General features: G+C 42.1%; 1 protein-coding gene across 5 annotated transcripts in view; it reads right to left on the minus strand.

Moving 5' to 3' along the window:
• CYFIP1 (cytoplasmic FMR1 interacting protein 1) overlaps positions 1-13,952 on the minus strand; it is a 195,790-nt gene that overhangs the window by 27,678 nt on the left and 154,160 nt on the right. The gene's annotated exons all lie outside the window — the stretch shown is intronic.

The raw sequence follows: 13,952 nt of genomic DNA on the forward strand, positions 1-13,952 counted from the left end.
GCCTAATAACGTGTTTAGTGCTTCTGTTCTACCCCTAGCTCCTTGAGTAGTGCCTGAGATCTTAAAAGCTTGCAAGTGGCCATCCAAGGCACAACAATTGGTCTCTATTTGCCTGGAGCAACAGAGGAAGAAAAGATCATCAGGCATAGGAGGAATAAGTGGAATGTGTGGCTAATTACCTTCATGAAGAACTGCCTCCTTTGTCATGAGCCCAGAAGAACTGGATGGTGCCTGGCTACCATTACTGGACATTTTGATCAAAGATTCTATAGAAGCATCCTGATCAAAAGCGGGGCAATATAGAACAGAATTTCAAATCCTTACGGACTCCAAACTTTCTGGAGTCATGTGGCTAGATGAACCCCCAAAATTACTGTCCTGAGATAATCTTTAAACCTTAAAACTTAAGCCAAAAATACTCCCAAAAGTCTTTTTTAAACCAAATAATAGTTTAGCTTAATTAGTAAAGAATGTCTGCCTTGAACATCATGCTCTTTTAAGAACTATTTATATGGGATCAAATTGACAACAGCAACTCAAACGATTGGATAAGAACCTTAGGGGGCAGTGAGTTTATGCTAATGGGAGTGGAATAATTTGTAAAAGGAGGGTGAGAGTGGTCACACAACTTGAAGAATATAATCAACATCACTGAATTGTACTTGTGGAAACTTGAATTGGTGTATGCTTTGCTGTGTATATTCTCAACGACAAAAATAAAATTATTTAAAAAAGAAGACAAATAACCCAATCAAAAAACTGGGCAAAGGACATGAACAGATACTTCACCAAAGAGGATATTCAAATGGCCAACAGACACACAAAAAGCTGCTCAATGCCATTAGCCATCAGAGAGATGCCTATCAAAGCCACAACGAGATACCATTTCACTCCCACTAGGATAGCTAAGGTAAAGAAAAATGGAAAATAGTAAGTGTTGGAGGGGATGTGGAGAAAATGGAACCCTCATCCAATGCTGGTGGGAATGAAAATGGTCTAGCTGTTCTGGAAAACAGTCTGGCATTTGCTAAAAAAAAAACTAGAGGTAGAGTTGCTATGAGACTCAGCAATTCCACTCCTAGGTATAACTCTAGAGATCTAATGTGAGATGAACAGACATATGCACACCCATGTTCACCGCAGCACTGCTCACAATAGGAAACAGATGGAAACAACCTAAGTTCCCATCAGCGGATGAACAGATAAGCTGCCAGACTGACATGCCAAGCTGACAGGGTCTTTGGCAGCCCATAGGGAGCTCTGGAGCAAGGACTGCCTGTCAGAGGAGGAGTCTTATGTCGAGCAGAAATGGCGAGGCCTTTGTACCGCTGCCTTGCTCCGTCATTGACTGAGACCCATCCCAAGAATAGCAAGAGCTTGGCTCAAGGCTGAGGAGGACCAAGATGAAGCTAACCACTTGAGGCCATTAGATAATTATTCCTCACAGGTGGGCAATGAATCCTTTCTTGGAGGAGAAGCTAAGCCAAATCCAAAAAACCAAAGCCACTGGCATGAAGTTGATTCCAACTCATAGCAACCCTATAGGACAGAGCAGAACTGCCCCAGAGGGTTTCCAAGGCTGTAATCTTTATGGAAGCAGATTGTCACATCTTTCTTCTGCAGGGCGGCTGATGGGTTAGAACCACTGACTTTTCAGTTAGCAGCTGAGCACTAACCAGGGCTCCTTGGAGCTATGCCAGGGGTTGGCAAACTACAGCCCATGGACCAAGTACGGCCTACCACCTGTTTTTGTATGACCTGTAAGCTAAATATGGTTTTTACATTTTTTTTTAATTGTACTTTAAGTAAAAGTTTACAGCTCAAGTTAATTTCTCATACAAAAATTTATACACATGTTGTTACATGACACTAGTTATAATCCCTAGAATGTGACAGCACATTCCCCCCGTTCCATCTGAGGTTTCCCGTGTCCATCCAACCGGCTCCTGCCCCTTCCTGCCTTCTCATCCTGCCTCTGGACAGGAACTGCCCATTTAATCTCACGTATCCGCTTCAACTAAGAGGCACACTCTTCATGACTATTATTTCATGTTTTATAGTCCAGTCTAACATTTGTCTGAAGAGTGTGCTTCAGTAATGGTTTTAGTTCTGGCTTAACTGAGCGTCCGGGGGCCATGGCTTCGGGGGTTCCTCTAGTCTCTGTCAGACCACTAAGTATGTTCTTTTTATATGAATTTAAGTTCTGCTCCACGCTTTTCTCCTGCTCTGTCAGGGACTCTCTGTTGTGTTCCTGTCAGGGCAGTCATTGGTGGTAGCCAGGCACCATCTAGTTTTTCTGGTCTCAGAATGATGGGGTCTCTGGTTTATGTGGCCCTTTTGCAGTTTTTACATATTTTAATGGTTACATTTTAAATGGCTATGTAAATACCTACATATTATCCTTGATTTTGCCTCTTAGCACGAAATGCTAAATATTTACTGTCTGGACCTTTACAGAAAAAATTAGCCAGTTTCTGAATTCTAAGCACAGTATCTTTGTGTCCGCACAATCCTGCAGGCCAAACGTCTTAGGCTGGGTTCTCTAGAGAAGCAAAACCAGTGAAGTGTATAAATACATATATAGAGAGAAATTATATCAAGGAAATGGTTCATGCCATTGTAGGCTGGAACGTCCAAGTCCGTGGGTCAGGATAGAGGCTTCTCCTGATTCATGAAGCTGCAGGGGCTGGTGAACCCAAGACTGGCAGGTCAGTGAGCAGGGCTCCTGCTCACAGGATGCAAAGATCGACAAATCCCAAGATCGGCAGGCAAGACTGCAGGTAAGCTGCTAGCTCAAGTCCCAAGAGCAGGAGGTCAGACAAACAGCAGTCAGCTGTAGGATCTAGAGCAAGCAAAAGCCCACGAGCCTTGCCAGAATGTCTACTTATATCTGATGTAGTCCACACACCCAAGGAAACGCCCTTTCAACTGACTGGCTACTCACAGCAGATTCTATTATGGAAATGATCAAATCATACAACTGCCAAACCACTGAGAATCATGGCCCAGCCAAGGTGACACACAACCTTAACCATCACAGTACATAAAACCAAAAAACCAAACCCACTGCCGTCGAGTCGATTCTGACTCATAGTCACCTATACATACAATGGAATATTACTCAGCAATAAAGAAAAATGAGTTTCCAAAACATCTGGGCACATGCACGAACCTGGAGGACAAGTAAGTCAATTACAAAAAAGCAAAATTTGAATGCTGTCACTTTTATCAAATGACATGAACAGGTAAATATACAGAATCTAATGTTCATTAGTAGTTACCAGAGATGAAGGGGAGTGTGATTCACTCTCTAGATAGTAGACACTTGCTCTCTTTGGTGATGGGAAAGGTAACACCAAATGAGGGTTAAACTGCTACAGCTAGACCAAGGTAAATGATGTCACTAAAAAGTACACAAGCAAAAAGGACCTGCTGGTAACTGCTATGGCATATATGATTTTGCAATTAACAGTAACGACTCCTCAAAAAAAAGAGTGCAGGTATATATGAACATAGGCAGACAAATATAGGGATGTATATGTGAGCATATACATGTGTGTATAGACTTACGCATACGTGTAAGTGCCCCATGCGTCTGTCAGTCTGTTGCACTGTGGGGGCTTGTGTGTTGCTGTGATGCTGGAAGCTATGCCACCAGTATTCGGATACCAGCAGGGATACCCGTGGTGGACAGGTTTCGGCTGAACTTCCAGACTTGCATGAAGAAAGCAAGAGATCATTAAAAAGGCAGGAGAGAAAGAAAAGACCTAAATGGATGTCAGAAGGGACTCTCAAAATTGCTCTTGAATGTCGAGGAGCTAAGGCAAAGGAAGAAATGATGAAGTAAAAGAGCTGAACAGAAGATTTCAAAGAGCAGCTCTAGATGACAAAGTAAAGTATTATGATGACATGTGCAGAGACCTGGAGATAGAAAACCAAAAGGGAAGAATAATCTCAGCATTTCTCAAGCTGAAAGGACCGAAGGAAAAACTCAAGCCTCGAGTTGCAACACTGAAGGTTCCTACCAGGAAAATATTAAATGATGCAGGAAGCATCAAAAGAAGATGGAAGGAATACAGAGTCATTTACCAAAAAGAACTTGTCGACGTTCAACCATTTCAGGAGGTAACATATGATCAGGAACCGATGGTACTGAGGGAAGAAGTCCAAGCTACACTGAAGGTACTGGCGAAAAACAAGGCTCCAGAAATTGACAGAATATCAACTGAGATGTTGCAACAAACGGATGCAATGCTGGAAGTGCTCACTTGTCTATGCCAAGAAATTTGGAAGACAGCTACTTGGCCAATCGACTGGAAGAGATCCATATTTATGCCTATTCCCAAGAAAGGTGATCCAACCGAATGTGGAAATTGTCGAACAATATCATTAATATCACACGCAAGCAAAATTTTGCTGAAGATCATTCAAAAGAGGCTGCAGCAATACATCAACAGGGAACCGTCAGAAATTCAGGCCGGATCTGGAAGATGACGTGGAATCGGGGATATCATTGCCTATGTCAGACGGATCCTGGCAGAGGATGTTTATCTGTGTTTTATTGACTATGCTAAGGCATTTCACTGTGTGGATCATAACAAATGATAGATAACACTGTGAGAATGGGAACTCCAGAACACTTAATTGTGCTCATGAGGAATCTGTACATGGATCAAGAGGCAGTCATTTGAACAGAACAAGAGGATACTGTTCGGTTTAAAGTCAGGAAAGGTGTGCGTCAGGGTTGTATCCTTTCACCATACCTATTTAATCTGTCTGCTGAAAAAATAATCCGAGAAGCTGGACCACATGAAGAAAAACGGGGCATCAGGATTGGAGGAAGACTTATTAACAACCTGCGTTATGCAGATGACACAACCTTACTTGCTGAAAGTGAAGAGGACTTGAAGCACTTACTAATGAAGATCAAAGACCACAGCCTTCAGTATGGATTACACCTCAACATAAAGAAAACAAAAATCCTCACAACTGGACCAATGAGCAACATCATGATAAACAGAAAAAAGATTGAAGTTGTCAAGGATTTCATTTTACTTGGATCCACAATCAACACCCATGGAAGTAGCAGTCAAGAAATCAAAAGACGCATTGCCTTGAGCAAATTGGCTGCAATAAATCTGTTTAGAGTGTTTAAAAAGGGAAGATGTCACCTTGAGGAATAAGGTGCACTTGACCCAAGTGTTTCCAATCACCTCATATGCATGAGAAAGCTGGACAACGCATGCTTGGTAAAATATCCGGTCAGCAAAAAGGAGGAAGACTTTCAGCAAGATGGAATGACAGAGTGGCTGTTAACAATGGGCTCAAGCATAACAGTGATTGTGAGGACGGTGCAGGACAGGGCAGTGTTTCGTTCTGTTGTGCATAGGGTTGCTATGAGTTGGAACTGACTCAATGGCACCTAACAACATGTATAAGTATATGCATGTATGTGACTGCATTTATACATATTTACATAATCGAGCACATAGGGGACACAGTTACAGATACTTTTTAGACATAACCAAACCTCGTGGGATTGAACTTCTGGGTTTGAGGGATTAAGATCTTAGTCTCCAGAGACATATAAGTCATTTGGCATAACATAGTTCACAAAGTCATGTTCTGCATTCTAGTTTGGTGAGCAGTATCTGAGGTCTGGCAAAGCTTGGGAGCAGCCATTTAAGATACAATTACTAGTCTCTACCCGTCCAGAGCCAAAGAGAAAGAAGGGAATCAAAGACTCAAAAAAGAAACTAGTCCACAAGACTAACAGTCTACACCTAAATCACAACCTCCTCTGCCCTGAGACCAGAAGAACTAAATGGTGCCGAGCACGACTACCAGCAGTTCCGACCACAGCCACAATAGACAGACCCTGACAGAATGACAGAAAAACGTGGAATAGAATCTCAAATTCCTTAAAAAAAAAAAAATGACTTACTGGACCGGTTGAGACTGTAGGACTCTCTAGACTAATGCCTTGAAATACTCTTTAAACCTTGAACTGAAACTAACCCAAGGTCACCTTGTAGCTAAATAGCCTATCAGTTCACAAAATAAAGAATATTACCTGTGAGTACCGTGCTTCTTTTAAAAAAATCACCTATATGAGACCAAACGGTCAACAATTACTTTAAAAGAAAGATGAGACTATATGGGGACAGGGAAACTAGATTAACCGAAACAGAGCAACTGAACAGAAATACTGACAATGTTCACACATTGTTGAAGAATGCAACCAATGCTACTGAACAATTTGTGTAGAAAATAGTGAATGGGAACCTAAACTGCTATGTAAAACTTCACCGAAAACACAATAAAATACTAAGAAAAACATGGGCAAAGAATCTGAACAGACATTTCAGCAAACAGGATATTCAAGCGGCCAACAAGCACATGAAAAGATGCTTAACGTCATTAGCCATTAGGGAGATGCAAACCAAACCTACAATGAGACATCACCTCACTCTCATTACAAAGGCATTGGCCAGGTTGTGGAGAAACTGAAACCCTCATCCGCTGCTGGTGGGAATGTAAAACAGTATGACCACTATGGAAAGGTATGTGGTAGTTTCACAAAGTTGAACACAAAACTACCACATGACCCAGCAATCCCAATCCTAGGTACCTACCCAGCAGAGACATAAAAAGAAACCTGTACACCACTGTTCACTGCAGCACTTTTCACAACAGCCAAAAGTTGTAACAATGGAAATGTCCATCAACAGATGAATGGGTAGACAAAATGTGGTATATATCTATACAGTGGACTATTACTGAGCGATAACGAGAAATGAACATCTATACAGTGGACTATTACTGAGTGGTAACGAGAAATGAACGTCTATACTGTGGACTATTACTGAGCAATAACGAGAAATGAACGCCTATACAGTGGACTATTACTGAGCGATAAAGAGAAATGAACGTCTATACAGTGGACTATTACTGAGCGATAAAGAGAAATGAACGTCTACACAGTGGACGACTACTGAGCGATAAGCAGAAACGAATATCTACACAGTGGACTATTACTGAGCGATAAGCAGAAACGAATATCTACACAGTGGACTATTACTGAGCGATAAAGAGAAACGAATATCTACACGGTGGACTATTACTGAGCGATAAAGAGAAACGAATATCTACACGGTGGACTATTACTGAGCGATAAAGAGAAACGAATATCTATACGGTGGACTATTACTGAGCGATAAAGGGAAATGAATATCTACACAGTGGACTATTACTGAGCGATAAAGAGAAATGAAGTCCTGATGCGTGCCACAACACTGATGATCCTTGAAAACATGCTTAGCAGGAATCAACTGCAAAAAGACAAATCCTGTATAGCCTCATTTACATGAAATAAGCAAAAACATAGAAACCAAATATTAATAGTGGCTATCGAGGTGGGAGGGAGGAGGAGGGAGGAAGTTTTTGCTTAAGGGGCACTGGGTTTATGTTAATAGTGGTGGCTAATCTGGGAAAGTACAGTCCTAATGACTGCACAACATAAAGGACATAATCAACGTCACTGAATTACACACGTAGAAACTGAATTGGCGAATGTTTTGTTGTGCATATTTTCACCACATTTAAAAAAAATTAAGGTGGCATAAAGATATTTTCAGATCAATGAAAGCTGAGAAAACCTGTTGCCAGAAGACCTGCACTACAAAAAAAAAAAAAAAGCCAAAGAATTGAAGGGAAAGATAATACAAGGAAAATAATATCAAAAAGAAACATAGAGCATTGGTTTTGAAAAAATATAGCTAGATAAATAACAAAACATTATTTTTACTTCTTTTTTATATTCTTAAAAAACAAAATTAATAATTTATTGGGGTTACAGCATATATAGAAGTGAAATACATGAACACTAGCACAACAAACATACAGTGGTGTAAATGGAATTATATTTTTGAAAGATGTATATATTGTGTGAAGTGGTATAGTATTAATTAAAAGAATACTTGATTAACCTAAAAGAAGACAGCAAAGGAAGAAAACAGGAACAAAGGACAAGAAGAAACCAAATAACAAGAGGGTAGAATTAAACTGAATTATGTCAATAATTACATTGAATATAAACCAGCTGAACATTCCAATTAAAAGGCTAAGATGTCAGACCAGAGGAAAAAGCAAAGATCGATTGCATGTTTACAAGAGACACACTTTAAATAATAAAAGAGCTTCAAACAACATGATGCAGAAAATGTCCAAAAAAGGGGAGAGACAGACAAATCCACAATCACACTCGACGATTTTAATATGACTCTGCCAGAAACCACTAAGTAGAAATATAATAATAGAAACTTAGCCCTTGGAAAGTTTCCCATGTTGGCTGTTTTTTATACCTGAAACAACCATGTGTACAAGCTTGTGTAGGTTGTTTCTGTAAATAAAGTGATTTATGGCAGCACTTCCTTTCCTTTTGGAGGTTCTGGAGTTTTGGTAATCGTGGCTGGTCACACTGGTGGAATGTACTCATGTGATCACGAGCCAGTGAAAGCCTTGGACACCTGGAGTTCATGTGGCCTTCTCTTCCCTGGACAGAAATGCCTCACTGAAATGCTGCGACTCACTGCTGGAAGAAGAGCACAGCCTGAGGGAAGCCTTCCCATGAGAGAAGCTTGCTCCAGCCCCTCCATTATTCCTGCTGTCTTTTCCCTACTTATCCTGCCATGTGTCCTTTTGCTGTAATAAACCACAGCTGTCAGCCTATCAGGCTTAGTCCTGTCGGTCCTTCTAGTCAATCTCTGACTATGTGGTTGGACATGGGGCACTGAAAACAGAGAATCTGGATCTATGCTGATTATTAATACAAAACTGACCACGTCGGCCAACATTAAAGAATGGAAGGCCTGCCAAGTGCCTGTCCTGTGCCCAACCCTGATAAAATCCAAAGTGTGGCACGGGGCCCTTGCTATCGGCCTTGAAAAGACTTTACAGCTCATTGTTGAGACACCCTCCTCCTCCCAGCCTCTCCTCAGATGCTAGCCCTAGCCCATTATTCATTAAAACAAAAATAATTGCATTTTTAGGTTGGACTCCTTGCATATTTCACAACTATACAGCTACAAAGATTATAAAACTGTGTTGCTGCAAAACGAAGTACAACTGATATTTATAAGTGCTCTCAAATGAAATGGCTGTTTTTGAATACAATTTCACCACTGATATCATAACATTTTGGTAAACTGAGGCTAAGTACTGTCATGTCCTCCCAAAACGCAGAGCCAGTTTCCATCTCTACTAACACAGGAATGGTTGGTTTCCACCCCCCTCCCCAATGCCTTCTATTCAACACTTTGGTTTGTCCTGTTAACACGTCTGCCATTTCCATTCTGGCTCACAGGCTGGGAATTTAATTCACATACAGACTTGTAAAGCACTGTGATGTTGTGGTAAGGACATAAGAAGGGAAGGGATGGAATGGACCATTTCTGAGATGTACCATCACAATGTCATGAGCCTGGAGAACCAGGGAGAGGGGTGTGGGGCAGCTGAGGACACATCTGTTTCCTGGACTGTTGCTGGGTGCCCACTGTACACACCCATTCCCCAGAGATATGAGGCCACAGGAGGGCCCAGGACTGACAGCATTCACCGCTGAGGTGCTGACCCCAGTCCTATGCCTGTGAAGTGGCTGAAGAACCACAGAAGGCCACTAGTAATGCTCGTGGTCATCATTAACTACTTCTGAGAGCCACTGGATTCTGTATAAGATTTGTATGTCTGGGACAAGATTTAGGCCTTTAATACTCAGGCAAAAAGCAAAAGCATTAAAAAGTTCTCACATAGCGAATATGCAGGAATTTACATGCTTTCTTCTGAAATGTGCACCAGTTCAGTGAGGTTAAGTACGAACTGATAAAACAAGCCTAAACAAAAAAATATTAGCTCTATCCAGACCATCTGCATTGTTATAAGGAGAAATAAAAGGCAGGGGTACTAAGAAAAACACAAGAAGAGAATCAGTAAGAAACAAACACACTTGTGGGTGTGGAGGTGGAGAGGAAGACAGTACCTGAATACTCACCAAGAGGGAGACAGAAGTGACATGGATCGGAGAAGAAAAGTACAGTAGTGTTTACTATTCTGTGATCAAATTAACGGTACAAACAAAAAATCAGCTAAATTAAAGAGCAAAAGTCAAGAAACACTGCCAAGGATTCTGACTCACGGTCAAGACGGCAAAATCAGACCTGGGCAGTGACAGCTCATTAAGGTAAATAAGGGGAGGCACGAGCCCAGGGGGCTTGGCATTTGGGCACTGCCAGGCCAACATCATCTTCAGATTCTCTGAAGCAAGATATTCCCAGAGCTCCCTGTTTTCAGCTGGGTTAGTTCTTTCTCTAAACAAGAGCCAAAGGGGAAAACTGGCACGCTGCGACGGTCCTGCGGAGAGGGCTGCAGTCACGTTCCTGGCGGCCACCAGGTGGGCGGCTCACCTGCATCTGTAAACCAGTTTGGACGGGGATGCCAACTCCCCGTGCTGTCGCAGGCCAGGCAAACCTGAAGCTGGCACTGAGGTCAGATGTGAGCTTTGTAAAACTAACTACAAAACAATGTCAGCTCACTATTTAGATAGTAGCTAAGAACTATTTTAATTGAAGGGAAAGACAACACACAGTACAGGAGAAGTCGGCACAACTGCACTAAACCAAAAGCAAATAAGTTTCCTGAATAAACTGACACTTTGAAGGCCAGTGTAGCAGGGTCGGGGGTTTGGGGACCATGGTTTCAGGGGACATATAAGTCAATTGGCATAATAAAATCTATTAAGAAAACATTCTGCATCCCACTTTGGAGAGTGTCATCTGGGGTCTTAAATGCTAGTAAGCGGCCATCCAAGATGCATCAATTGGTCTCAACCCACTGGGAGCAAAGGAGAATGAAGAACACCAAGGACACAAGGTAATTATGAGCCCAAGAGACAGAAAGGGCCGCATAAACCAGAGACTACATCATCATGAGATCAGAAGAGCTAGATGGTGCCTGGCTACAACTAATGACTGTGCTGACAGGGAACACCACAGAGAACCCCTGAGGGAGCAGGAGAGCAGTGGGATGCAGACCCCAAATCCTTGTCAAAAGACCAGACTTAATGGTCCGACTGAGACTAGAAGGACCCCAGAGGTCATGGTCCCCAGATGTTCTGTTAGCCCAAGACAGGAACCATTCCCAAAGCCAGCTCTTCTTCAGACAGGGATTGGACTGGACTATGTGATAGAAAATCATACTGGTGAAGAGTGAGCTCCTTGGATCAAGTAGACACATGAGACTCTGTGAGCAGCTCCTGTCTGGAGAAGAGATGAGAGGCCAGAGCGGGGCAGAAGCTGGCCAAACGGACACGAAAAGAGAGAGCGGAGGGAAGGAGTGTGCTGTCTCATTAGAGGGAGAGCAACCAGGAGGATATGGCGAGGTGTGTGTAAGTTTTTGTATGAGAGACGGACTTGGTTTGTAAACTTTCACTTAAAAGCACAGTGAAAATTAAAAAAAAAAAAAAAAGGGATAAAGAGTTCTCCTGTGGAATTGAATTCGGCCTGGGTACGCTGACAAAGTAAAGCTCCTGGGACAGTAAGCTTGAAGGTCAGATAACGGTAGAGTCACTAGGTTGCAGCCACCCCTTGAAGGTTCTTGGAAAAGCACCCAGCCAGGCTCCTGAAGAGCCCCCAACCTGGCTACTGACTCTGTCCTTTTCTATTGAAACTTCTCTAAAAACACCCTCTGGCAGTAATAATGCCCTTTCTTCTTCTCTGAAAGCTGAAGTAACTTTATGCATTTTTCATTGGTCTATCTTCTTTTCCGTATCTGGCCTACATTCACTGTGTTACATTTTGTAAATACCACCCAAACAACCCACATTAGTAGGTCTGCTTCTCTCACTTGTGGCATTTGCTTCTTCACTTTTGGCAACTTCATAGTAAACCACAGCAAACTGAGAAAACAGTTCCTCATTCTGTCATTTCAGCAAGCAGGTAACTTGGGAGTCATTTTAAAATAAGTGTAAAGAACTCAAACTCAAAACGGGCTTAAAAGCAACTTGAGGACTAATTGCTTTTGCTGTTATTGCTCCCCACTCGAGGGAGGGAAAGGTCCCGACATGATTTGAGAATCTTTTTCATTCCACTCCTTGGAGCCAAATCATCTGGTCTGTGTGATGAATCCAAAATGTTCTGCTGTGTATTTTCCCCAAGGAACAAACCAGACAGAGGGAAGCTGAAAGGTCACAGCGGGTTTTAGGTGAGACCAAAGAAAAACTTCCTTGAAAAGAGGTTTGCACTCAGGGAAAGTACTGCTCTCCAGCCAGTGCCTCTGTGTCTTCTCTCTTGTGTTAAATGGCAATTGAGGTCAAATACCATTCACCTCTCTCCGTTCCTTCATGACCTATTTCCAGCACTATTTTCTTCATTTCAGCTTTCAAGTCACTGCCCTTCAGTGGGAATGACCGTGAAAGCAAGCATAGGGAGAGGTAAACGGCCAGTTCTGGGGTTACCGGATGCTTTACCAGGCCACACCAACACTGGTCCCATTACTAACTCAGGGAACAAGCACTGTGGCCTGCGTTCCGCCTGGATTGCTCTTCCCTTGGCCCATGGTCTAACTCTTTCTTCTTCATGCCTCAGCTTTTTAGTTTTTCAGAGAGGCCGACCCTGACCATCATATCTCATGTAGCCATCATCTCCCCAGCCCAGTTACTATCTGTATCATATTCCTCTAATTTCCTTCATTGCAACTTAGCACTATTTGAAATTATCTAGTTTATTTACTTGTTCATTTTTTTTCCCCTCCTCCCTCCCCACTAGAACGTAACCTTTAGGCAGGCAGGGACCACGCCTGTCTTGTTCAGCTGCTGTATAAACCCAGTGCTTACTTAGCACAGTGCCTGGTACATTCTGAGTGATCAGGAGCTGTATGTTCAAAAAAGGAATGAATGGGGAGCAGAGAGGGCAATGCAGGACTGCCACAGTGTCCCTTCTTCTTAGAGTTTACAGCCACAAAGCAGAGAGGCTGCCAAGATTTCTTAAGCTCACTGACCTCTACCCACATCTCCTGATTCATGTGGGAACAAATGATACAATCAAAAGAGGCCAGACTGTTTCTTTAGTGATTCTAAAGTACTGCGTAAGAAGCCTAAAGGCCTTGGGAGTACAGGCAGCATTCTGATTTCTTCCATATGATGAAATACAGTCACGTGCTGCATAACATCCGTCTGGGCAATGTCCGACCCCATATGCATTTGTGATCCCATAAGGTTATGAGAGAGTTCAGAAATCCCCATCAGAGAACACAACTGGAGGTAGCGAACAAAACAGTTTCCCGTGTATCTCATGTCTCCTGTATACACAGTGACTGAGCTGCCAGGCGTGTAATGGTATAGGACATATATAACCTACAACACATATGTCTCGATAATCATAATAAACATCTATGTTACCAGCTTATTTAGGTATTGTACTGCACTTTCTATTGTTATTTTAACGTGAACTTCCCCTACTTACAAATAAGTTTACCACAAAAAAAAAAAAAGTTAACTCATTATAAATGCAGTTCAGACAAAGAAGTCAGTTACCCAGACTTAGCCCTCCAGAAGTAGCCAGTGTTTAACATTTTGACACTCTTTTCTCTGGATGTACACAGAGAAAAGTTTTGTTCTTGTTGTTACTGTTGTTATTAGCATCATTCTGTTTGGAGTTCGGTTTTTTTAACATAATAAAATATAGACCTCACACCCTATCAATAAGATCTACATCACCACTCTTCATAATCACACTGCATTTCGTTTTACAACAAATTATTCTGATGTTACTGGTGGCCTGTGAGGTGGCTTCGATACCTTGTACAATATTGGATGGCACCCTGTAACATATCTTATTTTGTACCTGGTCTCATGATTTCCTTAGGATTCAGTTTTCTAGAGGTAAAAACATTTAGCTACT

This window comes from Loxodonta africana, chromosome 13, assembly GCF_030014295.1.
Source record: "Loxodonta africana isolate mLoxAfr1 chromosome 13, mLoxAfr1.hap2, whole genome shotgun sequence".
In the NCBI taxonomy this organism is placed as follows: domain Eukaryota; kingdom Metazoa; phylum Chordata; class Mammalia; order Proboscidea; family Elephantidae; genus Loxodonta; species Loxodonta africana.